The sequence below is a fragment of the Carcharodon carcharias genome, chromosome 2 (genome assembly GCF_017639515.1).
Source record: "Carcharodon carcharias isolate sCarCar2 chromosome 2, sCarCar2.pri, whole genome shotgun sequence".
NCBI lineage: Eukaryota > Metazoa > Chordata > Chondrichthyes > Lamniformes > Lamnidae > Carcharodon > Carcharodon carcharias.
The window spans coordinates 198,581,831-198,605,468 of record NC_054468.1 but is presented as its reverse complement, the minus strand read 5'-3'; the positions used below and the strand labels follow the sequence as shown (position 1 = coordinate 198,605,468).

The following is a 23,638-nucleotide window of genomic DNA, read 5'->3' as shown; positions in this document are numbered from 1 at the left end:
GGGGTTGGTGGGGGATGGATAGCGGGAGGTACTGACAAGCTAAAGACTTGGGTGATAGGGGAGCAGAACTTAACATAAAATAGTCGTGGGTAGCAGAGGTTTACATGAGTAATAGTGCAGGGCAGAACTTGAAAAGCTACTGAGTACCAAATTGGAACAGTCAAGCCTGGAGGTAAAAAAGTTTCAGTAACAGTAGATGGTTTGTGGGAAAGGATGTAGGTAATTTTTGAATATAGTAGGTAGCCTTCGTCGTTGCTAGGCTGTGGGGTTCGGAGCTGAGTTTAGGATTAAGCAGGACAATGAGATTGTGCACCATCAGATTCAGTCTGTGTGAGGAACATGGAAGTAGCACTAATTAGCCTAACGTCATGCTTGGAGTATATAATACAGGAAAAAAGAGCTATAAGCATCATAAAATCTAATCTTCCTAACTTGCAGACAATTAATGTGGCATCGCATTGCACAGCAAAAGATAATTTATATCTTATTATCATCACCCAATTGGGAAGCAGCTTTGATAAGCAAAATCTTTTTAAACCCTGCAATATGAAAGATTCACTCATACATGCCAACTCTGTTTTTAGCACATAAAACAGAGCCTCAAGAAAATATTAATTGGGCTGGCCTTTTTTCAATGTTTATTATTCTGACATAGTTTGTTTATCTCCTATGTCACAAATAGACTGCGCAAGAACCTGACATTAAAAAAACTCCACAGCACTAGGTCTTATCAGCACAGATTACATCACAAAACCAGTCCATAATTCCTCTATGCTCTGTCAGCAAGCAGGAGTGATATGATAAGGGAGAGTCAAGGCTGAACATTGACACGGCTCTCTGTTTGTTAAAGTCTGATATGAAAAACAGCTGAAACTACCTCAGAAGGGAAAAACTGAGTCATATGATTTACATGTTCGTTCAAAATGGTCTCAGCTTGCTGCGCAGATGTAGCTGTATGTATGATTTCCGTGCGGGCAGGGTTTTGGAAGTTTGTTACGAAAGATCATGAAGATCTTGTGATTATAGTGAAACTGTGCTTTCTGTGATTTTTAATTATCTTAAAAATAAAAGGTTACAACATCAAATTACTAATCACAAGTCAGTTAAACATAGCAGCAACTGTCAATCTGTCTTCTTCGTACATGTCTTTGTTCATGTTAGTAACTACCACTGGCACAATTGATACAGTGTAAGATACTCATGTTTTTCTTTGTTTAACAGAGGTGAGTACATTGGCAGAATTTGAAGATGATCTACAGAAACTCAAGAAACAGGATTTCTCTATCCACAAGTAGCTGACTAACTAACTCATGATTGCAGATAAAGCACATTGTTACGACCAGTCTCTGCCTGAGGTTCCCCCATTTGTTTTGCTCCCAGGTGAGGTGGGATGAATTGGCTCCCCTTCTTTATTCAACCCCACCGGTTGGTCGTGACAAGGTCTAACTTAAAAAGGATCTCTTCCCTTGTGGACATCTTTTCCCAGTTCAAATGTATTTATGGTTTAATAGGAGCCAATTTAACCAGGCTGTCTTGAGTCAAAGAAAGAGTGAGTTTATTCATTACTAAACACAAGGAAAAAAATAATAAAAATGCAACACATATTGATTGACACACAGATTAGAAATGAGAAATTGAATCCAAAAACAAAAGTTAAAAACGATATATGAATCAGTCCTTTGGCTTATCCATGAGGAGTAGATGGTGAAGCATTGCGGCCAGTCAGTTGGGGTGATTACGGTAGCACTAACTTTGGCAGTTGAGCAGTTGGTTTGAAGATTCTTGGTTCTGCAGGCTAGCTGAAAGGAGTTGCCCTGTTTCCTTTTTGACTGTGGCTTTGCTGCCTTGTGACTTGCTTCCAGCAATCAGAGAGAGAGTCTCTTTTTTTATCTGTAAGCGCAGGGATGCCCAACTGTTGTTCTTCAGCTGTGACCTTCACAGCAAACACACATCAGGAGAGAGCACCGGATTAGCACACAGAACTAGGGTTGCAGTTGGTTTTTTTGAACCTCTTTCCTTGAAATATTCCTGGTAGGGAAAAACAAACATGCCTTTTGCCTAGAACTGTTTTCTTTTCAAATCAGTTCATGTTCACAGTCTGGGATATAATACAACAAGAGGTGGTTTGGCCTGAGATTGTAATCATTTTCCATTATCTCCACAACCACAGGAGATTGCAGTTTAGTTTGCATTGTGTCTTTTCCTTTGCCATGCCTCTGTCTGAAGTAGGCCGTGTCACACCTTTTAGGTGCGACATTCTGTTCTCTCTGAACTGGTTGGTCAAGTAATCGACATAGGAATTTTCTAGCAAGTAATTCCCTTACAGTCTCAGCTTGTATGTCCTTTAAAAAAACACACATCTTACTTAAAAGTTTAATATGTCCATGAGCAATTTGGGGTTAGGATCCGGAGTCATGACTCTTCCCCACACGAGGAATGAAATTTGATTCATTCCCATTTCATTACAAAAGGGGAGAAAAAATATTAAATATAAAACACACTCACACACACAAATTCACTCTTCTAGCCTTGGTCAATATTATCTTTTCAGTTCTAACTGGGTCTCTTTAAGTTCTGGACAGGGCATCTGCAATTACATTCGATTTCCCGGCAGTGTGGGTGATTTTTCGGTGGTACGGTTGGAGACACAAACTCTAATGGAATAACCTGGCATTCTGTGTCTTAAACTTTTCCACAAAGGTTACCTTCATTTACAGGTTAGCTTGGTGTAAAGATTTCAAACTTTCTTTATCTTATTATAGTCATCTCTAGTTAGTAACCCTGTGCCTATCCCTTGCTGTGACTCTGGGTGTCTTACTTGACTGTTAGCTCCCAAATTGCTAACAATGGCCAAGGTGCTCAGACTGTGCTTTTCCCAGGCTGTCTTCTACACAGACTAGGGTGCTGAGCTGTTCTTATCAGGTTCAACTCTTTGTCTATCTCTGTAACGCATGAATTTACTGGCTCAAACCCAGGCACTTTTATAGATATAATTGTCAGGAGGCTAGTGGGACATCCACCTCCTGTAGGGATTCTGGTTCTGGTTCTTCACGTTTAGTGAGTTTTTCATCAACACTGTTCTGGTTGAAGTCTAAAGCTTGTTTTATTTCATCAGGTTTACCAGGGCTAACCCCTGCATGGGTTTCCCTGTTCTCCTTGTGATCTTCACAAGCTTTGCCTACTTTAGGGTAGACTCTCCTCTCTTGCATTTTTGCAATAGGAGGGGGGTCTTCCCTTAACCTGTCCCACTCGCTCGGGGACACTACTGCCCTCAGGTGGAGGTTCATCTCTTGCTGCACTGCCCTGCAGCTCATCAACTAGGTGAGGCAACCCCCTCACCATCTGCATGTCTACTTGGGACATTCCCTGTTCTCCCTCTGAAGTTGGAAAAATGGTGTGGTCTAGCCAGAACTCCTGCTCATCCAGCAGGCCATAGGCTTCTTTCTTTTTAAAACATTATGCCCAGTTTGGGACCTTTTTGCATCCCTGTTCTGTCCTGTATCTTTGGGGATATCTTTGTTTACAGGGGTTGGGCTAGCTTCGGCTGCTATACTCTTCAGTTAAATGGGGCATCACCCTCAATCTCTCCTGGCCTATTTAGTAATTTCCCTATTCCCTATTTAAATTTGCCACAAAGCTATCACTCAAGCAGAACATTGGTTCAATAGCACCCTCTGTTGTCTTGGGAATTTGCATTCCCCTAACATGTTCCACATCTCCTGGAACATTACCACCTCCAAGAGGATGTTCGGCTCATGCTGTATTCCCTTGTGGCTTTTCAACTGGCATTTCCCTCACTATCTGCCTTTATGTTTGGGAACTCCCCTCATCCCTGTTTAAATCTGCCATGAGTCTGTTTGCAAAACAGATCATTGGCCTATTCCTATCCTCTTTTTTAACCTTTACGAGTGCCTCATGGACCTCTTTTATTATTGCTGGTCTAGCTTTGGTCCTCTTAACTTGCTCAGGTTCTACTTTATTTCTTTGTACTCCTACAAGCCTGTTTTTGGCCCTTACAGCTTCTAATGGCTCTGCAGCCTGGCGTGGCACCTCTCACTGTCGCTTTGCTTGTCTTGGAACTCACCCGATCCCTATTTAATTCTGCAAAAAATCTGCCCATTGTTACTGAGGGATATTAAATAGAAAGCATTCTAATGCTTCCTTTTAGGACATATGGGCTGTTTCTCACCTCTTTCCTGAAATGGCTTACTTTAATCTTGAAAAAGATTACTAACCTCCACCCAAAAGGTTAAGGGAAGAGCCCCCTCCTATTGCAAAAATGCAACAGAGGAGAGTCTACCCTAAAGTAGGCAAAGCTTGTGAAGATCACAAGGAGAACAGGGAAACCCATGCACGGGTTAGCCCTGGTAAACCCGATGAAGTGTCTGTGCCACCCAGCTGAAGCCAAAATGCCTGAAGCTACTTCTGGGATAACTTCAGCAAGCTGGAGAGCTCTCTGGTCCCCCAGAATCCATCCACACTCTTTGCTGGTGGGAATGTAGATCTGAAGCCGCCTGGGCTGGAAGAGGATGAAGAAGTCATGGAAGCAGCCAGGAAAGTGAGCACACACATGGAAAAGCTCTTGTTGAAATTTGTAAATACAAGATGCCCTGAACTGATCCTTGTTGAGCTCTCAATGAATGCTCCCGGGCCACATTGGTGGGCAGAAACCCATTGGCTCCATGCTGTGGATGCAAACCAGTTGGATGTTGAGGGAGTGGAAGCACTTCCTGTTGATGGTTCTCACTGGCCAGTCACTGGGTACCTAGATGCCTACATGGATGCAATCGATGCCCTGAACTTAGGGGAATCCAGCGATGGAGGTGAAACTCAAATGTGTTCTGTCCCTGTGAGGCCACGCCTGTTTTTAAGTGTATATATTGTCTAACTCTGACAGACAGGGCAGCAGTGACTTGCGAGATGCAGTGATGTGCATCTGTTTTTGAGATGCCACTAAGGTATGCAGCTGATCCTTGGAAATAGCCAGGAAGTGGAGAAGTTCAAGGCCACAGTGACTTCCACAGCTACAACTAGAGCATGGCAACCAGTGCTAAGAGATGTAAAATACTTGGCGACAAAGACACAGATGTCTGCGACCATCTGCCTGAAGAGTCACAGGCTCCTGTGGCATTGGTTCTCGGTCATCTTCAGGTAGTTCCTTATTTGCCGGTAAATTCCTGTCTTGAGAGTTTGGCCTCTGCATCTCTTTCCCCTCCTGTGCCCTCCTGCTGCCTGAGATTATGCTGTTCCTGGGGAGGGTGTTGTCCTTCATTGCCATTGGGACCAAAATCTGACAGTCATGCCCGCATAGCAAGTTGGGGATTTTCTCCAGGACAGGTGGTTGCTCAACTGTTTTTGGCAGCCATACATCCTGCTCTTTTGCTCCTATGATGTCAGGGTGGTTCCAATTCCCTCAAAAGCCCAGGCACTGAGTGCCCACTCTCGCTGCCACCTGTGCTGCACCAAAAGCATGAGCTGGCTAAAAGGTGAGCCCCCCTTTGACCCCTGACCCTTTTATGAGGCTGGGGTGACCCCTTGGGGAGCACTGACTAGCTGCCTACCTGCCTTCCCCGAGCTGATCTGTTTTAGAAGGTACATATTAAACCCATGAATCTCTTTGGAAATCCAACTTTCTAACCCCAACAAGCTCTTAACCAGCTTGTAAAGTATCCAATTGGCCTGAATGTCTATAGCATTCTAGTCAGTATTTCCAGCACCACTTTCAATTTGAAATTGGGATGCTGCTGCCGCTAGTGTTTTCAGGTACCCCACCACCATCCCCCCACCTCCCTCTGCACTGCCACTGCACTCGCCATTGCCTTCATTCCTGTCTTCAAAGGTCCCTGAAAATTCAGCCCTTAACGAGTTTGCAAAGGGATCTGGTTAGGTTAAAAGTTTGGTAGGTAGGGTATTATGTGAGAAAATGTGATGTTGTCCACTTTGGTAGGAAAAATAAAAAAGCACAATATTATTTAAATGGACTGAGACTACAGAATGCTGTGGTACAGAGGGATTTGAGTGTCCTTGTACATGAATCACAAAAAGTTAGCACACAGGTACAGCAAGTAAGTGGGAAGACAAATGGAATCTTGACCTCTTTTGCAGGGGATGGTGTATAAAAATAGGGAAGTCTTGCTACAACTCTACAGGGCTTTGGTGAGGCCACACCTAGCATACTGCATGTAGTTATGGTCTCCTTATTTAAGGAGAGATATACATGCATTGGTGATAGTTCAGAGATGCCTGGGTTGATTCTTGGGATGAAGGGTTGTCATATGTGGAAAAGTGGGGCCTAAACTCATTGGAGCTCAGAAGAAAGAGAGGTGATCTTATTGAAACGTGTGGGATTCTGAGGGAGCTTGACAGGGTAGGCACCAAAAGGATGTTTCCCCTTATGGGAGAATCCAAGGCCAGGGAGAACAGTTTCAGAATAAAGGTGGAGAATAAGATGGAGATGAGGAATTCCTTTTCTCAGAGGATTGTGTATCTATGAAATTCTCCACCCCAGAAAGTTGTGGAGGCTGAGTCATTGAATATATTCGAGGTTGAGATAGACAGATTTTTGAACTATAGGGGAGTCAAGGGTATGGGGACCAGGTAGGAAAATGGAATTGAGGCCAAGATCTTGTTGAGCAGCGAAACAGGCTCAAGGGCCGTATAATCTTCTCTTGCTCCTTTCTTTCAGGGGTGTTTTCCTATTTTTAAGATGTTATTTAAGTGCAAGTTGCTTTTGATGTTGAATTGTAAGAATTCCGACCCTGTGAACCATACAATGTAAAAGAGGGTGGGATAAAAAGCAGACTATTACTGTTTACTTCTCTTTACTTCCAGTCTTTGCATGAACAAGCCTCTGAAATATGCTGGTGGAATACAAAAGCTGGAAACAGCTACCCAGAATAGACAACGTGCTTAATGATTTATAAGCAGTGCCTGTATTTGACTCATGATATTGGTAAATGGTTAGTGCCATTTGTCCAATAGTGGTGGCTGTTGTGGACTTTGTACTTGATCTAGAATGCAGCTTTGACTGCACTAGCTCTCCAAATAGTAATGTGACCTGGGCATCGTAACACAGAACTTTACTCCATTTACCGGCAGTGACTGCCCATGGTGCCAAGGCTGTTTTCCATTCTTTTCAGACGATAGTTTGAAAAACACATTATCAAGAAGAGGCAGAACTTCCACATAAGAAACCCCTTCTCCAGACCCTTCAAGGTCATACGGACTCGAAACGTTAACTCTGTTTCTCTCTCCACAGGTGCTGCTAGACCTGCTGAGTTTTTTCAGCATTTTTCTGTTTTTGTTTCAGATTTTCAGCATCTGCACTATTTTGCTTTTATCTTGCAGATAAGAAGTTGGTTTATTTATCATAAAATACATCAACGAATATGATACAATTTTCATGGTGAAACTGTTCAACTTCAAATGCTCTTTAGAAAACTAATAAGATGCCTCTACAAATGCATTGAATGCAGGTTAACCCTTCCAGCTTGGTCTCTCAGGCTAACTGGTCTCGACTTTTGAAAGCATAACAGATAGCTTTCTTGCTGTCAGGACACAACTTCCTCACTGAAACTAACTTTGACGTTGTGTGTTGGTGCAAAATGGGCTACGAATTCGCTATCATTCATTATGCACAGTTGTGCAGAAAATTTCCCATGCTGTATCCACAGCCTTCGTGTCAAGTAGCCTAAGTGCCACCCCTACAGAAGAAATGGCCATGTTGGAGGCGGATTTGCATCGGGAAATAGATTTAAGACTTTAACCTGCTCACCTGACCCAAATCTGCCTGTTTATTTTCAGTTAAAATTCATCGGTTTGTGTCCTTCATACAACTTACTTTCCCACCCAATTGTCTATCATCAGCAAATTTGGATACATTACAGTTGGTCCCTTCATCTAAATCATTAATACAGATTGTAAATAGCCAACTGCCCAGCAATGATTCTTATGACACCCCAATAGTAGCAGTCTGGCAACTTGAAAATGACTCATTTATTCCCAATCTCTGCTTTCCATCCTTTAACCAATCGTCTATCCATATTAATACATTACCCCCAATCTCAAAAGTCTTTACCAGCTTTTTAATGTGGCACCTCATGGCATGCCTTCTGAAAATCCAAATAACCTAGAGCCACTGGTTCCCCTTTATCTATCCTGCTGGTTATATCTTCAAAAAACACGAATAGATTTACCAAAAATGATTTCCCTATCATAAAACCATGTTGACTCTGCCTAATCATGTTATTATTTTCTAATTAGTGTGCGTACCACTTCCATAATAATGGATTTTAGCATTTTCCTGATGACTAACATTAGGCTATCTGACCTGTTTCTTGACAAATTCCTTGTCTTCTCTTTCTTATCGTTCTGAATACAGGTGTCACATTTACTTTCCAACTGGGACCATTTCAGAATCGAGGGAATTTTGGATGTTCACAACCAATGCATTCTGCAGTTTATAGCGGGGGATGGGGGCTTACTCCTTGTCAAACCCCCATCTCCCTGCAACTGCTAAGTCTGTCACAAACTGACTGACAAAGAAAAATTCTGTCCCACAGCAATAACATCGTGTGGGTGACAACAACAAGAATCTCACTGGCAGGAAGTCCCACCCTCGGGAATAGCTGACCAATCTGATTGACCAGCAGCACTTGCAGTGCCAGAGCTCAGCAGTGGGCATTTTTGGAACTGCAAGCAGGCCCAGGATGAAGGCCCCAGTGGATCCTGGACTCAGGTAAATCAGGAGTATTGAGTGGAGAGGCAGTCAAGGGTGTGGTGGTATGGATTTTGCAGTGCATGCCGGGAGGAAGGAGTGCCATCTTCATGGAAGGGCGTGCCCCTGATGCGGAAAGGATATCCCCCTCACCAAAGATGGTACCCCATCCTTCCTGCTTTTTAAAAAACTTTTATGAAAGAATGGCTGCCCACTCCTGCCTGCCTGCCCACGTCAACCATGTTATAGCACAGGCAGCGTAATTTTGGCATCCATTGATTTGTAAACAAACTCAATTGATTCTTAATTATTTATTTATATATGGCAGGTGGGCTGCCAATTTCGTCACCTGACCTCTCTCCCATCTTATGGGGGACAGCTCAGGGGGTGGAAAGGTGGTAGGCTAGCCATCTCTCATGTTTTACGTGCCCCCCTCCCCCCACTGTCCAACTGAAAACATGCCCTGCGTGTGGGGGGCTAAAACCCAGACAGCTATTTCTGTAGCCACCTTTTTTAGAATCCTAGGATGTGTAGGCCACTAGATTTGTGAGGGGGGAGACACGCTGTGGTGGGGTCGTAAAATCCTGGCGCCAGGCTCTGGTGATGTCTGGATCCCAGTGATCCTGGCATAAGTAAAATTCTCCCAATTCTCAGGCTTGCAGCTCTTCTTAGCAATATTATAAGCCTTTCTTTTAACCTAATACTTCTTCAAAAGAATGTGTATTCATTGAGATTTATGGAATATTTCTTTAAATGTTTACCATCTACCATCAAACCTTTTAATCTAATTTCCCAATCTACATTAACCAACTTGTCCCTCATGTCTGTGTAATTGGCTTCATTTAAGTTCAATCCTCTGATTTCAGATTTATGTACGTCATTCTCTAACTACTTGTGAAATTTTAACATATCATGATTATCCTTTCCTAGGTGATCCCTTACTATGAGATTACTAATTAACCCTGTCTCACTACACAAAATAAGATCTAAAATAATCGCTTCCCTGGTTGGTTTCACAACACATTTTCCTAGGAAATTGCCTCAAATGCACAAATTTGGAACTCAACTTCCAAATGACTTTTGCCAATTTGATTTGTCTAGTCTATAAACAGTTTAAATTACCCCAGGATTATTGCATTGGCTTTCTTACAAGCTCCTCTTTTCTCTTGATTAATACTCTGTCCACAGTGTAGGTATTAAGAGGCCTTAAAATCGCTTCCAACAATGTTTTAAGCCCCATGTTATTTCTTATCTAAATCCCACCTGTTTCTACTTCCTGCTCATCAAACCCACATCCTTCCTCACTACTACCCTTATGTCATTAATTATTATCAGGGCATTGATTTCTACTTCCTCCATGCACTTTGGGCTGATCTTCTGTGGAGTCTGTGGCCTTGGGTGCTGAAGCCATTCCCACCATCGACCCCACACCTCCACCACCACCTTTTCCATTTATGTCTTCTCGAATCATCCATTATGTTAGAATATTTGGTTCCCAACTTTGGTCAACCTGCAACCAATGGCTCTTAGCTCAAACTCATTTATCTCTATTTATGCCATTACTTGTTATTACTATCTTGTTATGAATGGCTTGATACATTCTGATAAAGTGCCTTTCATTTTAACTTCTACCATTTTTCTCTAATTTGGCCTTATTCACTAATGTACTACTATTGGTAAACTCTGCTTATCGTTATCCAAATCACTACAATCTATGGTCTGTGGTCTGGGCTTTTCTCTTCCACTTTATAAATTACCCCTGACCAGAACCTTCCTTCTGCAACTCAACCCCGCCCCCATCCCTTGCTTTGGCCATGTATGGTAAATATTTAAATAAGTGAATGTGACGGGACTGGACAAGCACAAACTACAAACTTCGCAATCTTACTTATGATACTGGTGCATCCCGGAATGTCTTGCACACTGGAACCATATACTTTGGGAGTTATTTTGCACATTGACATTGATTTCTACTTCCTCCATGCACTTTGGGCTGATCTTCTGTGGAGTCTGTGGCCTTGGGTGCTGAAACTATATGTGAACTTTAGAGGTCTTCTTCAGCATGTTCCATTTTCTTTGCTATTGCACTGCATGTTACACTACCAATGCCACGAACCATTCCTCCTACAGCCAGCTTACCAAATCTTACACCAATAAAGCCATGAGCTGCTTCTATTGGTATTGCTTCACATTAATATAGCTGGCCATGCATTTCAAAATGCAATTTACCTCTGTGCAAATTAACAGGAATGAAATCCACTGTGTCCAAACTAGATTTACTCCATTTTCAGTCTGTGTGTCCAAACTAGATTTACCCCATGGAGTTTCAATGATGAGCTGTGTAAGGAGTAGAATGATTTGAAACAGAGATCAAGCATTGTTCAGAGATGTTTTGATGGTTAGTCAATAATTGAAGTTATATTCACTGCACCAAATAGCTTTTTCATGATAACCCTGTACCTAGGTGTCCTTGGAGATTACCCTGAGATGGATTATTTTCTGCATTGTTTCCTCTTTATTTAAAACAATAATCAGATTAAATATACATACTTAAAAAAACCTATATCTTCTCCAAATCAGCTAAGAGCTGGTTCATATTTGCAAATAGTTGGATATTACAAAGTATCTTGCTGTTAATATTTGCATTTATTTTGTTGCCTACATATTAATCATTTAACATTTCAGAATCTCAAGGGTTTGGAAACAAAAAGCTCCATTATAGTACTCTGAAACATCTCAATGCATGCCCAATCTCCTCTAATAACAAGAGATACTTATTAAATGACATCAATATTTCCAACCACTCTGTCCGCATCAATTGAGACAGTGTGCAGAGTTAAGGCTGTGACTAATTGCTAATGCTGTACAGTCTTTTCAAAATAAACTACTAAATAATTGGGTGGGAACTGTTAAAACACTGCTTAAGAAACCCTGCCCAATAAACCTATCATCTACCAATGCAGACTAACTGAATTTTGGAGTTTATGTAGGTTAACATGACAGCTCTGATACAATGTCATTGACCTGAAACAGTGGATGAGATTGTCAATTGTGGTTGGGGTGGGAATGGCAGTGGCCACAATTTATAAGTTGTGTTCTCAGAGAGCAGCACTTCACCCTGGTGACTCCAGCACACAACACAATTTTCAATGGGATGGTGGGACCTGCTCACCTCCAATTAACAGCCCATTAATCACCTTGAAGAGCTTGTTAACAGGCCAGGGAAGGCAAGGAAGTGATTTTCAGTTGGCGAGCCTGAAAGTCTGGTGGTCATTGGTGCACAACTGTCGGGTTAATGGCTTTTTTGTGGTGACAAAGTTCACAACCTAGTGGATCTTGCACTGGCTCTTGCGTACACACTCTATCTTGTGCATTGACTTTCATTTGGCAAAGTGGGAACTTTTTGCATGCATTGATGCTGCTCAGAAGGCCACTCTGAGGTGATGCCTCATCTTCCCTGCAAGACAGTGGCAGGCCCCATCATGGCTGGCATTTGCCTTTTCCACATGCTCTGCAGGCATGTTAATGTTTGGCACCAATAGTGGGGTGCCGAGCTCACCTTCTGCTCCGTTAAGACATTTGAAGAGTGCATTATGTAAGCATTATCTGGGAATCGGGCTCCCAAGCCAAATTAAAAATCAAGCCCATCAACTCAATTGGCTGACTGGGCAAGTTGTAGAATCCCCTTGCGAAAGGACACCATGGTGCAGTCACTGGTAGAAGCACACACAGCCCCTTGCAATCTCTTTATTAAGGTTTGCACCAGTAACCCTGATGGTTCAAGCTACAGCACAGCCTTGCAGTGCAGATTAGGAGAATGCCTGTGCCTGAGCTGAGAGCAGAGCATGCAGTCCAGTGGGCAAAGCTGCCGCCAATCGATCAAGTGAAGTGGGGCTGAGGTGGGTGGGGCTTCGGACAGCTAATGAGTGCACTACACACTGGTCATCCAAGTGATGGCCAGTGCCGCATGCATGAAGGGAACTTGAGACTTAACCAAGAGAGGTCCTTAGGACACATATGCTAACCCGCATGTCTCTTTCTTTGAATCTGCAGGCAGAGAATACCAGAATCATGGAGCCTAATGATTTAATGGTATGCCTCATGGCTTATAGGGAGCAGGGAAGAAGAAGAGTGCAGAGGTGCCTGGCTTGGCAAAAGAAAGAGCACCTCCTTCAAGGTGAAGGGGCAGTGGGACCAGCTGCGCATGCAGCTGAAGATCCATAGTGAGCTGTCGCTAGTAGGCACCTCGCTAGACCCACGGTCTATAGATGACGCTGTCATTCCTGCAGGTGACTGAGAATGAGTATCGCTGAAGGCTACGCATGTCTAGGGAACTGATCGGCCACTGATGCAGGATTTGGCGGGCATCTGCTGCCAGTGGCCATGAAAGTGACCGTGGTGCTCAATTTTTATGCCATGGTTCCTTCCAGGGCTCCACAGGTGACCTGTGCAGGATCTTGCAAGACTCCACCCACAATGTATCCAGGAGGTCACAGACACCATCTTTACGAAGGCACAGAACTTTGTGCATTTCGACCAGGATCAGGAAAACCAGGAAGCAAGAGCACTGGGATTTGAGCAGATCTCAGGTTTCCCACAGGTGCAGGGCGCTTAGATCACCATGGCAACAAGCAGTCAACTACATCATTCGCAGCGGCTAGCACTCACTGAATATTCAGCTGGTGTGTGACCATCACAAATGTATCCTACAGGTTTGCGTCCAAGGTCCCTACACCCTTAGCAGGTCTCAGACCCCTGATATCTTTCAGGGTCCAGAGAGGCTGCAGGGTTGGCTCCTGAGTGATAAGGGCTACCCACAGTGGATGTGGCTGATGATGCCCATGCGGCGGCCTCAAACTGCGGTGGAGCGACAGTATAATGAGGCTCATGCTGCAACCCAGTGGAGCAAACGAAAGGCACTTTGTAAATGAGGTTCCGGTGTCTGGTCAGGCCCAGTCGAGCACTGCAATGTAGTCCACTGAGGGTGTCATGCTTCATTGTAGCTTGTTGCACGCCACACAACCTGGCACAGTAATGGGAGGAGGACCTGGCCGAGGAGGAGATGGAAAAGCTGCACGTATCCTCCGATGAGGAGGACGTCAAAGGGGGATGATGGTGATGAGGTCCTTGAATGCGAGGATGCTGGTAATGAGGCCATTGCACTGGCCAGATGAGGTAGGTGCCCTCATTGCCACAAGATTCATGGAGGATGATGACGAGATGCAGTGAGGACAGTTCTGACATCCTCTCCTTGCATCTGTGAATGTTTGACTGCTGTGTGGCTGATGGCAGCACACATACCCTCAGTGCTCAGGCTCATGTCATGGAGATGCAGCGGAGGCCTAAATAGTCTCAAGATTCCAGGAGGATGATGACGACATGCAGTGAGGATACTCCATAGATCTTCACATACCTTCTGTGAATGTCTGACTCCTGTCTGGCTGAGGGCAACTCGCTTGCACTCTGTGATCAGGGTCATATCATAGAGAAGGAGACATGAAAATTTAAATGCACCTGATCCTTTGTCAGCCTTCAGCATCTGACCCCTTCAGGAGCACAACGTCACTGGTCACAGATGCTGAAGAGATGGGGGCCAGCCCCACGTCAAAGGTGCTGAGAGCACTCGGAGAGAATGAGAGAACTCTGTGATGCCTGCCTACGACATTCTGGCAGCAATGACAAGCACCATCGAGGTGCAGGCATCACGAATGTGTCCTGTGAGAGTGAAGCCAGACCATCACTTTCCTCTGAAACTTACGCACTGCACAGGGAAGAGGCCCTGGACTGAGACACCTGCCTTTATCTTTTGCAGGAACCAAGGTTTCACATCTAAGTGACATGAACACTGCTCATAGGCAAGAAGTCATTCTTGGGAGTTTATTTACAATGGGGAACATTATGCACAAGTGATTAACATCTGTGTCCAGGCTGTGCAACTACATTTTCTTAACTTTCCTACACCTGCCACTGCATCTTGGTGCTCCCTTGATATTCACATGGAGGTGGAGGGAGCCTGCTGACTGCTACGCCCTGTCTGTGATGGCCTTGGTGGGCGTCCTCTGGAGGGCTGAGACCTGGAGGTCTCCTACATGCTTTGGGTATCCTGCTGTGGGCCACCTGGTCCTCCTCGGCCTGTGAAACTGGAGCTGGAGGGGTCAGAGGAAGAGGGGATTTGGATCTGTCGGACATTTCAAGAGTCGCCTAGATGGAAGGCCCCAGGCTGATGAGCTACTTGTCCTCCTTCCTGTGGGTGCCCTGGGGCCCCTGGTTGACTCCTTGAGGAGAAGGGGAAGCTTGAGTGAGATCGAGCCGCCCCACACGCCCCTCACTTTGACACCAACTATGACGTCAGCAATGGAGTTCAGCCCACACAGCAGTGCAGGACCGATGTCCTGCACCAAGCTCTTCATGCCAGCTGCCATCCTACCAGTGTTGACCTCTATGCATCGGCATGATGGTGCTATCACCTTGGACTGAGGACAGACAGACTCCTCCTCTGTCCCTTGCAATCTGAGGAGTGCACAAGACATCCCTTCCTGATGTTCCTGTGATTATCTTTGCAGCTCCAACAACTGATTGAGGACCGAGCCCAGAGGCTCATCATCTGACTCGGACTCAGCAGATTCTTTGCCTCCAGCAGTCCTCTGAGTGCTGTCGACCAAGGATGTCCCTGACTCCAGCTGCTGTGGAACAGGCTATGTGCTATGCTCACCAGATTGTGATCCCAAGGCTGCTCTACCTCTGGGTCCCATCGAGGTGTGTGTCGCTGCACTGGTGGAGGGTATGACGGAACTTCAACAGTACTGCCCTCAGGGTCCTCATCTGAGGTGTTCTCAGTGCTGGGGTCAGGGCCAAGGTGTCAGATGTGCCTAGGAGTGAAAGTGGTGATTATTAGTGCTTGGCAGCCTCATTGAACATAGAGCAGTGGACTCAGAGTAATGTTGAGAGAAGAGTCATTTGGTGCAGGATCCTCGTTTGAGCATTGGCTGCAGACCTCACCGTCACCATAGGAACAGTCAAAGTCCTCCCCGGCCACCTCCAACCCTGAACTCTCGAACAGAGCGAGGACTTTGATGTCCAGTACTCCACCCATGGCCTGGGTCCTCTCCTGTTGATTGTGTGCAATCCTGACGTACATAAAGACAGATGGCGAGAGTGTGAGCAAGGCACATCCAGGCCACATGAGAAGGATGCCAGGCGTACATGTGTGCTGAGTGGAGCCATGGACGGGATGAGGAGGCAATCTCCAAAGGAACTGAGGCCAGATGGAGATGTGAGAATTTGTTTGAGAGAGTGAGTGGTGATGTCATTGAGCTGGCAGTGAATGTGTGAGAGATTTGTGAGTGGGTGAGTTGAGATTGATGAGATGGTTGCCTTACCCTGGCAGCACGGATGAGATCATTCATCCATTTTCTGCACTGGATGGCCAACCTCTTGTGTGCAACGTCGGCACTGACCACCTCCCTAGCTGGAGTGGTGAGACTGATGGGCCTCTTGCGGCCAGAGTCGGGGTAGAGGACATCGCGGCGAGCCTCCACGGCATCCACAAGGCGTCCCAGGGACGCGTCACTGAATTGGGGGGCTGTAGTCTTCCATGCTTTTGTGGCCATGTCTTCAGTGGAGCAGTTCAGGCTGCAAGCATTGAGAAGTGTGCGCGCAGCTGCATTTTAAATATGGTGCCCGGTGTGAGTAAGTGGTGAGGTAACGGCGTGGTGGGCAAATCGGAGGCCAGCTGCCAGAAAGACTGCGTGTTTCCTGTGGCTGCATAATTAATGAGGCGGGGATGGGACGAGTTGGTGTGAAAACCCGCCATTTCAGCTGGTAGGTAAAATCTATCTTTTCACGCTTGCTACCGCACTTAGTGCAAATCTGGGACGATTCCACTGTGTTATGGCTTGAGCGTTTGAGACATCCAAGTTCTTTGTGTTTGAATGTGGAGCCATCACAATTGAATGAAAGATCAATGGGATCCACTTCATATTAGTCTATTACCCATGGGGCAGGATTTTTACCTTGTCGGGTGGGCGTGGCAAGGAGGAGGTCCCAGGAGGGGTCTCAAAGCCAACCACCACCTACGATCGAGACCCGACATTGATTTCGTGCGCTGCAGCACTGCTGGGGTGGGGGTGGGAGGAGGACAAGCATGGAAATCAACACCTGCACAGGGATGCGCTCAGTGAAAGCTCCCTGAGGCACAGAGCTGCCTCAAGGCTCTGAAGATTTAAAAACTCAAAAATAAAAACGTTTCCACTGTTAAAAACATGTCCCCTCATGTGACTCTGCCACAGGGACATGTTATGAATGAAATTTAAAAATTAAAAAAAAAATTTAATTGCTGTTGGAAACCTCATCCCGCCCGTGGATGAGGTTTCCTAAAAAATCCAAAGGCCGCTTGGCCTTTTCGCCTGCCTGCCAACCGTAATGGTCTTAGTAGGCCTGCTAATTGTCAGCAGATGTGCTGCTGACTCCCACATGCTCCTGCTGTCTGAAATATTGCATGTCATTTTACGCTCGAATAGGTTGAGCATGCACCTGCCCGCTCAGTGAAAAACCATGTCCAAGGAATTTGTTACGACCAGGATAGGAGGAGTGTGTGAATTATCAAGCTCTGCTACTCCACAGGCCATAACATTAATTTAAATGTTTAATTTTCTCACCAAAATGGCCAATTGCATACTTATACCTCTAGTACCCAGAAGAAATGAGACATAGACCAGGCTTCTTTCAAAGACTCAGAATGATTAATTTATTTTAGAACAAAATTTGCAAGTACTGGTCAACATGCAGTTGTAACTGGGAAGTATTACTATCTACCTCTTCCTAAAGAAGTCCCCCAGCACACACACACATGTACACAGACAAAGGACAAAAAGATAGAGGGCAGAATCTTGCGCTTGGATGGCATACGGGCCCCACCGGCTTGGTGGAGGCCGGGCAGCCGACCCCCGCCACTGAAACTGGGCCCACCGCCATTTTGAGTGGGCGGGCCAATTAAGGCCCACCCAGCGGCATCCCCGACGGGAAGCGCTATGCGCATTCTGTTCAGGGGGGGAGGGAATTCCCATCTGTCAAAGTGCATTCTTTCGTGCGTGCGCGTGAAAGAGTGCACTTCTCCCTGAGGCAAAGTCCTGTCTCAGGAGGAATACTGGCAGTGGAAAAAACCTTAAAAATAGAAACATTAAAAAATTATTAACATGTCCCCCTCAGTGACAATGTCACACGAGATGGGACATGTTAATAAAGACCACATAAACTTTATTAATTTTTTACAAAACAGACATGAAACTTCATCCCGCCAGTGGATGAAGTTGCATGAATAATCTGGAGCCCACTGGGGCTCCTGGCCTGCCCGCCAGCCTTAAGCTTGGACAGGCTGGTCTTTAATTACTTTAACCAGCCTGTCAATAGCCTCAATTGGCCATTGACAGGTCAGCGGGCGGACAGCTGACTTCGCTGTCCGCCTGCCTTCCTGAAAATTTAAATGGACCGGGATGACGTCAGGGGTTCCTCCCGACCTCATCCCACGTCATTTTCCCCTCGGCGACCAGGCCCCACCCCCAAATCATCGAGGGGAAAATCCTGGTCAGAGTCTCTCTGGAGAAATGGGCTTTGGAGGATGGGCGTTATACAGTAAAGGATAAAGTCCACGGGGTCTCGATGCTGTCAACCTGGACTTCTTTCATGTGAAGACCGGCCGCTAGTCGTAGAGGATGCCTGCAAGTTCTCACCAACTCTCAGCTTCGCGGGTCCAAATGCAGATTAGTTACACTCAGATGAGGATTTTCTGGATTTTCTGGCTGCAGGTTAATAGCCACACACAACTTTAGACAAGGTAAAGAGAGGGAGCCAGTTAGGGTAGGCTTCTTTCCTCAGCTTATTCTCTGACAAGATTGCATTCCAAACAAGCAGGTTCACAATTTAAGTTTTTTTTCCTCTGCTATGTGATTTCCTTTCTGTCTCTCAGCTTTTGATTAATTAAATCGCTTTGCAGTTCAACACAATCAGACAACTCCTTCTCAAGTACAATATAGGTCAGATGATTTCTTGGAAGAGACCTTCTTGTTGACAGTCCCAAGGTAAACTTGTGACCTTTTTTAAAAAAAAATCCCAGGTCAGCATCTAGATCATGCCATGTCCTTCCATTTTGTAAAAGGAAACTTCAGCCTTGAGAGATAAAATTCTTACATGTTTCAATGTCTCTGTTGTTCCTGGTGAATCATGGAAATGAGTTGTCTATAAACACCATTGACTATAGGTTATTGTTTATTCTTAAACACTCTCAAGTGGCTGAGAGATTCCTTCACTTAGGTCCATAGTTAATCAGGCATTGCATCAGTTTCAGGTCTATCTGGAGGTGATGTTGCCAATATCACATGACATGTTGCTAATCATCTTAAAAGTTGTTGTATCCATTTTAAAATGCAGCTTTAAAAATTGCAATATCTTTAGGCCTATAATGGGAAGAAATTAGTCAGTCAATTTTGAAATTCATGATCAGGTCACTCTATGTCTTTGTTTTTTTTTTGTTTATACTTTGATTGAATTGAAGACCACTACCAGAAGATTCAGCAGCATCTTATTATCATTGTGAGGTTATCTAGGTTGCATGACACCATACAGTCAATATGGAATTCAGCTACCTTCCTACATTTCCTTAAAATACTTATGTCAGAAAAGAATAATAATTCGCTTAACATCTTCATTCTGCTTAATTTCTCTATGTGATGAATGTTTGAGCCTCCACCTCGAAACATACCTCGTGATCAGTTTGTTTGATTGTAAATCTCTTTCAAATATAGATGAATGTCAAGACACAGATCTAATGGAACCCTGAACACGGGATTGGCATGTTGAAGATATCCTTCCCGTGTCCACACAGTCAGAAAGAGCTGTATAAAATGTGCGGAAGATCTAAACGATATTTTGAGAGTGATTCATCGTACAAAACTTTGCCTTTCAGGGGCTTTCGGAAGAAAACTTATACACATTAGTGCAGACTTTGAGAAAGGGCACAAACATGTTCTTAGCCAGTCCAAATAATTTTTAATGGCCCACATCACATAATTGTTTGAAACATTTTGAAAGTCTGTATGGGACCCTGCATGGCTACTGCAGCAGTCTGTACAGCAGCATGTCACTCAGGTGTACTTATGTCTATGTCTCCAACAGCTTGCAGAATCTTTCAGAAAATAGCACGTCTACTGATATTCCAGGCAACAAATAGCACGTCTACTGATATTCCAGGTAACAAGTGTAATTGTTTCAGCCTTATTGTTTCTCCTGAGTCCTCTCTACCCACTGTGTGGTTGGAACATCTGTTGGAGCAGAAGTTGAATCCCAAGCAGCTGTGTATTCCATGGTAGCAATGCAGCATGATGATGTCACTGTGGGTGTCTGCAGTCTGCACTGACTGACTCACTGCAGAATGTCATTGCTTATCTTAAAAGAGGAGGAGAAAACACTACATTCCTTAAAAACATTGAGCCAAAATTACAGTTAGAGTATTTCAGGAAGTAGTTGTTTGGTAGTACAGAACTTGAGTGTTGCTGAAAAAAGAGACATGCCTAAGCTTCTGGCCTTGCACCAATCAGGGCACTTCACAAGAATGCCAATATAAGGGGGAAAACAACAACTTATACTGTATATGAAGAGAATGCTGATCGGTTGGCAAGTGGCGTTGCCATTGATAATGTACCAGTGATGGCGACTGACAGTTAACTGCCAACATTGTTTGAAATTTAAGTCAGGCAGACTAACCCTGATTGGTCAAGGCATTGACCTGAGGAATGAGTCAGCGAATGCTGTCACTTATCTTGCTTAGCTGAAACAGACACAATGTATGCACATGTTTGTTCTGTCTGCAAAGAACAAGGTCCTGTGTGTACTGGATGCTACATATATTAATACATATGATTCCGGAGAGCAGGGCTTATAATGAGATGCTGCATTATTGAAATTAGGATCTCGATTTGTGGCGAGTGATTGCAAACTGATTTCACAACGGGGTGAAACCAATTTTTGGCCTTCTCACCATTTTGTCCCCCCTCTGCCTGCCACGACGCCTGACACCAGCGGCACTGGAAAAATTCCAGCCCATAACCTCAGTCACCTCCATGCCAAAACTAAACTGGCCAGTATAGACATACATGATCTAAAGTTTGCAGGTGACTGCAGTGCCATTGCCCATTCTGCATCAGATTTACTTGCGACTCTCGATCTCTTCGATACTGCATACAAAGATACTTGGCCTGACCTTGAATGTTGCCAAAACAGAACTCATATTTCAATCCATACCTGGTGAGCCAAATATTCTACCCCCCATTTCTGTTGAAGGAGAGATTCTGGAATATGTTGAGCACTTCCAATACCTTGGCAATCATCTCTCTCAAAAGGCGACCATTGACAAGGAGGTCCAACACCACATCAGCTGCTCCAGCTCAGCCTTCTACAAACTACAGCAGTGAATTTTTGACAACAAAGACCGATGCAAGTCAACAAAGGTGCTCGTGTACAGAGCAGTTGTCATCACCTCGTTCCTACTGACCTGGACTATGTATCAGTGACTTATAAGAATGCTGGCAAGATTCCATCAGCAATGTATCTGCTGTCTCCTCCTAATTCAATGGGAGGACCATCGGACAAAATCTAAAGTCCTTCTTGAAGCCAGTTCCACAAGCATTCAGGCAGAGCTCCTGAAAAATCAACTTTGATGGACTGAACACTGTGTCCAAATGGCCGAAAGGCATCACCCCTGCCAGGGCCTGTTTTCTCAACTCTTAAATGGCCAACTCTCCTTGGAAGGGCAAAGAAAATGCTTCAAAGACACTCTAAAGCTCTCCTTGAAGGGCGGCAACATTGACATTAATGACTGGGAGGAGCTTGCAACCAATTGTTCAAAATGGGCACAGCTTGTCCATCAAGCTACATCAAGTCTGGAGTCACAATTTCTCAATGATGAGGGAGAAATATGACAGAGAAGTAAAGAAAAGTTAGCAAACTCTGTGCTCTGGATTCCACTAACTTGTAGAACATCCTGCCCCATGATTCCGAATACCTGCAGTTCAAGAATCAGCCTGTTCAGCCACATGAAGGCCCATGGCAGAAACTCACAACTTTGCATTGATGCCATCCTTGAATCAAGATCGACAGCCTACGATGATCAAAATATGAATTCTGTTTCCAGAGGCATGTGAGATTGAGGGCCGAGGATGAGAAGATAGAGTTATACTCATTTTCATTCACGCTTGTTCAGTTATGAGTTATACTCATTTTCATGCACGCTCATTCAGTGCATATCTGCAAATACAAAAAAAATTGTAGTCCTGTTTGTACCATGTGTTTGCCTCCTGCCCTTATTGTGGATTGAAGGTCTCATTTATGATGCATGTTTTTGTTGTTTCTTTTTCACAGTAGCTCCACATTCAAAAGGTATGGTCAAAATGAGTTGACAACCAAAAAAGACCCTGTATGGGTGAAATTTGTCTACAGCAACGGTACAAAATGTGCTTGTAGCAAATTGGCAGCTTTTATTTTCCAATAGCTTGGAAAATATTGCCAAGATTTTTGATTTCAAATCCAAGCAATGGTGACAGTGAATCTAGTAAGTGAGTCTCTGAAAAGTGTTTGAACTGTTGCACTGTGAAGTTCAGTGGAAAAAGATCAAGAATCTTGAAAGATCAACTGCCATTTCACTATGAGTTTGTTTCAGGCTACTTGTGTAAATCAGTTTAGCCCCCTGCATGTTTCAGGGTGCCTGTATTATGCTAGCATAAGCTTTGAAAGTGAACTTATTCCGCATGTATACTACTAAATCTGAGGGTATGTGCATTTATTTATACTTGGGGAAACGTTTTGATCAATTCACGTCAAAGGTCTAGCGTTCATGAACTGATCGAGAACTAATCTTATGATTATTGCTCTAATGACCTGCAATATAAACATGCCATTCCCAGCAATAACGTTTAAATAAATTGATGCATGTTAATCCAGCGCTGGTTAATGCACAGAAATCCTTTTGAAAGCTTCAGGATGTTAAGAACAAAACAGAAAAGCCAAAGGGAAAAAAATATGTTCCAAGGGGGGTGGGGGGGCAGCATGATAAATTGTTATGTCAAACATGAAGTTAAACCATATGTGCCCTAATCTTTCATCTGTCCATAGAGAATGTGTCTATGGGTTAAAATTACATGGTACTGATCACAAGGTTCCTGAACACAGAGTTTACTGCTATCCAAGTTATTCTTGAGAAAATAAAGCAGAAAATACAAAAACAAAGCCCCCAAAACTGCAACTTACTTGGATGATCAACAATGGAATCATGTCAATGTTTAAGGAAGAGCATAAATATAATGGACAAAGCATATTAATTTAATTGGCACATTCAAGGTATGTTTTCATAAATATTCAGCCCACATTTGAATGCAGTTCTAAGTTAGTTTCTTTTGGCTGTGTAGGACCCAGTCAAAATATATTGCAGTCAATAGGGCTGACAGACAACAACACATAATTGTGGGCATTCTTTTACTAGTATAACCCAAACTTCCTGCATTGTTATCAAATTAATGCAATGCAATGATTTGCAGGGACTTTACCTGCATTAATAATGACTTCACTGTTAGCTTGGACTAAATGTTCTTTGCAGTATGAGAACAATAAGGTCATGAGTTATGTTGTTACTGTATTTTAGTTACACAAGGAGGTACAGTATGTCCTATTTCTGAACACCCACCTTCTAGTTTATGCAATATATGGTTAAAAGAGACAATGCAATCAGATTTCATAATTGCTTCCAGTATTGTGCCTAAACCAGACTCAATTCTATAGCTGCAGCAACGTGAACTTGATTTTTCTGAAATGATGATTAGTCTTCTCTTGTCGGACAAGCGTATTCTCCCTCATTTTCCTTTGTTTTCGCTTTATGCG

General features: G+C 44.1%; 1 long non-coding RNA gene across 1 annotated transcript; it reads left to right on the top strand.

Annotated features, from left to right (window-relative positions):
* The first annotated feature begins 880 nt into the window (after positions 1 to 880).
* Positions 881 to 22,700, top strand: LOC121271941. The gene is made up of 3 exons (XR_005941829.1): positions 881 to 953; positions 1,222 to 1,380; positions 19,516 to 22,700. It is a non-coding gene; the product is annotated as an uncharacterized LOC121271941 (long non-coding RNA).
* Positions 22,701 to 23,638: the final 938 nt, after the last annotated feature.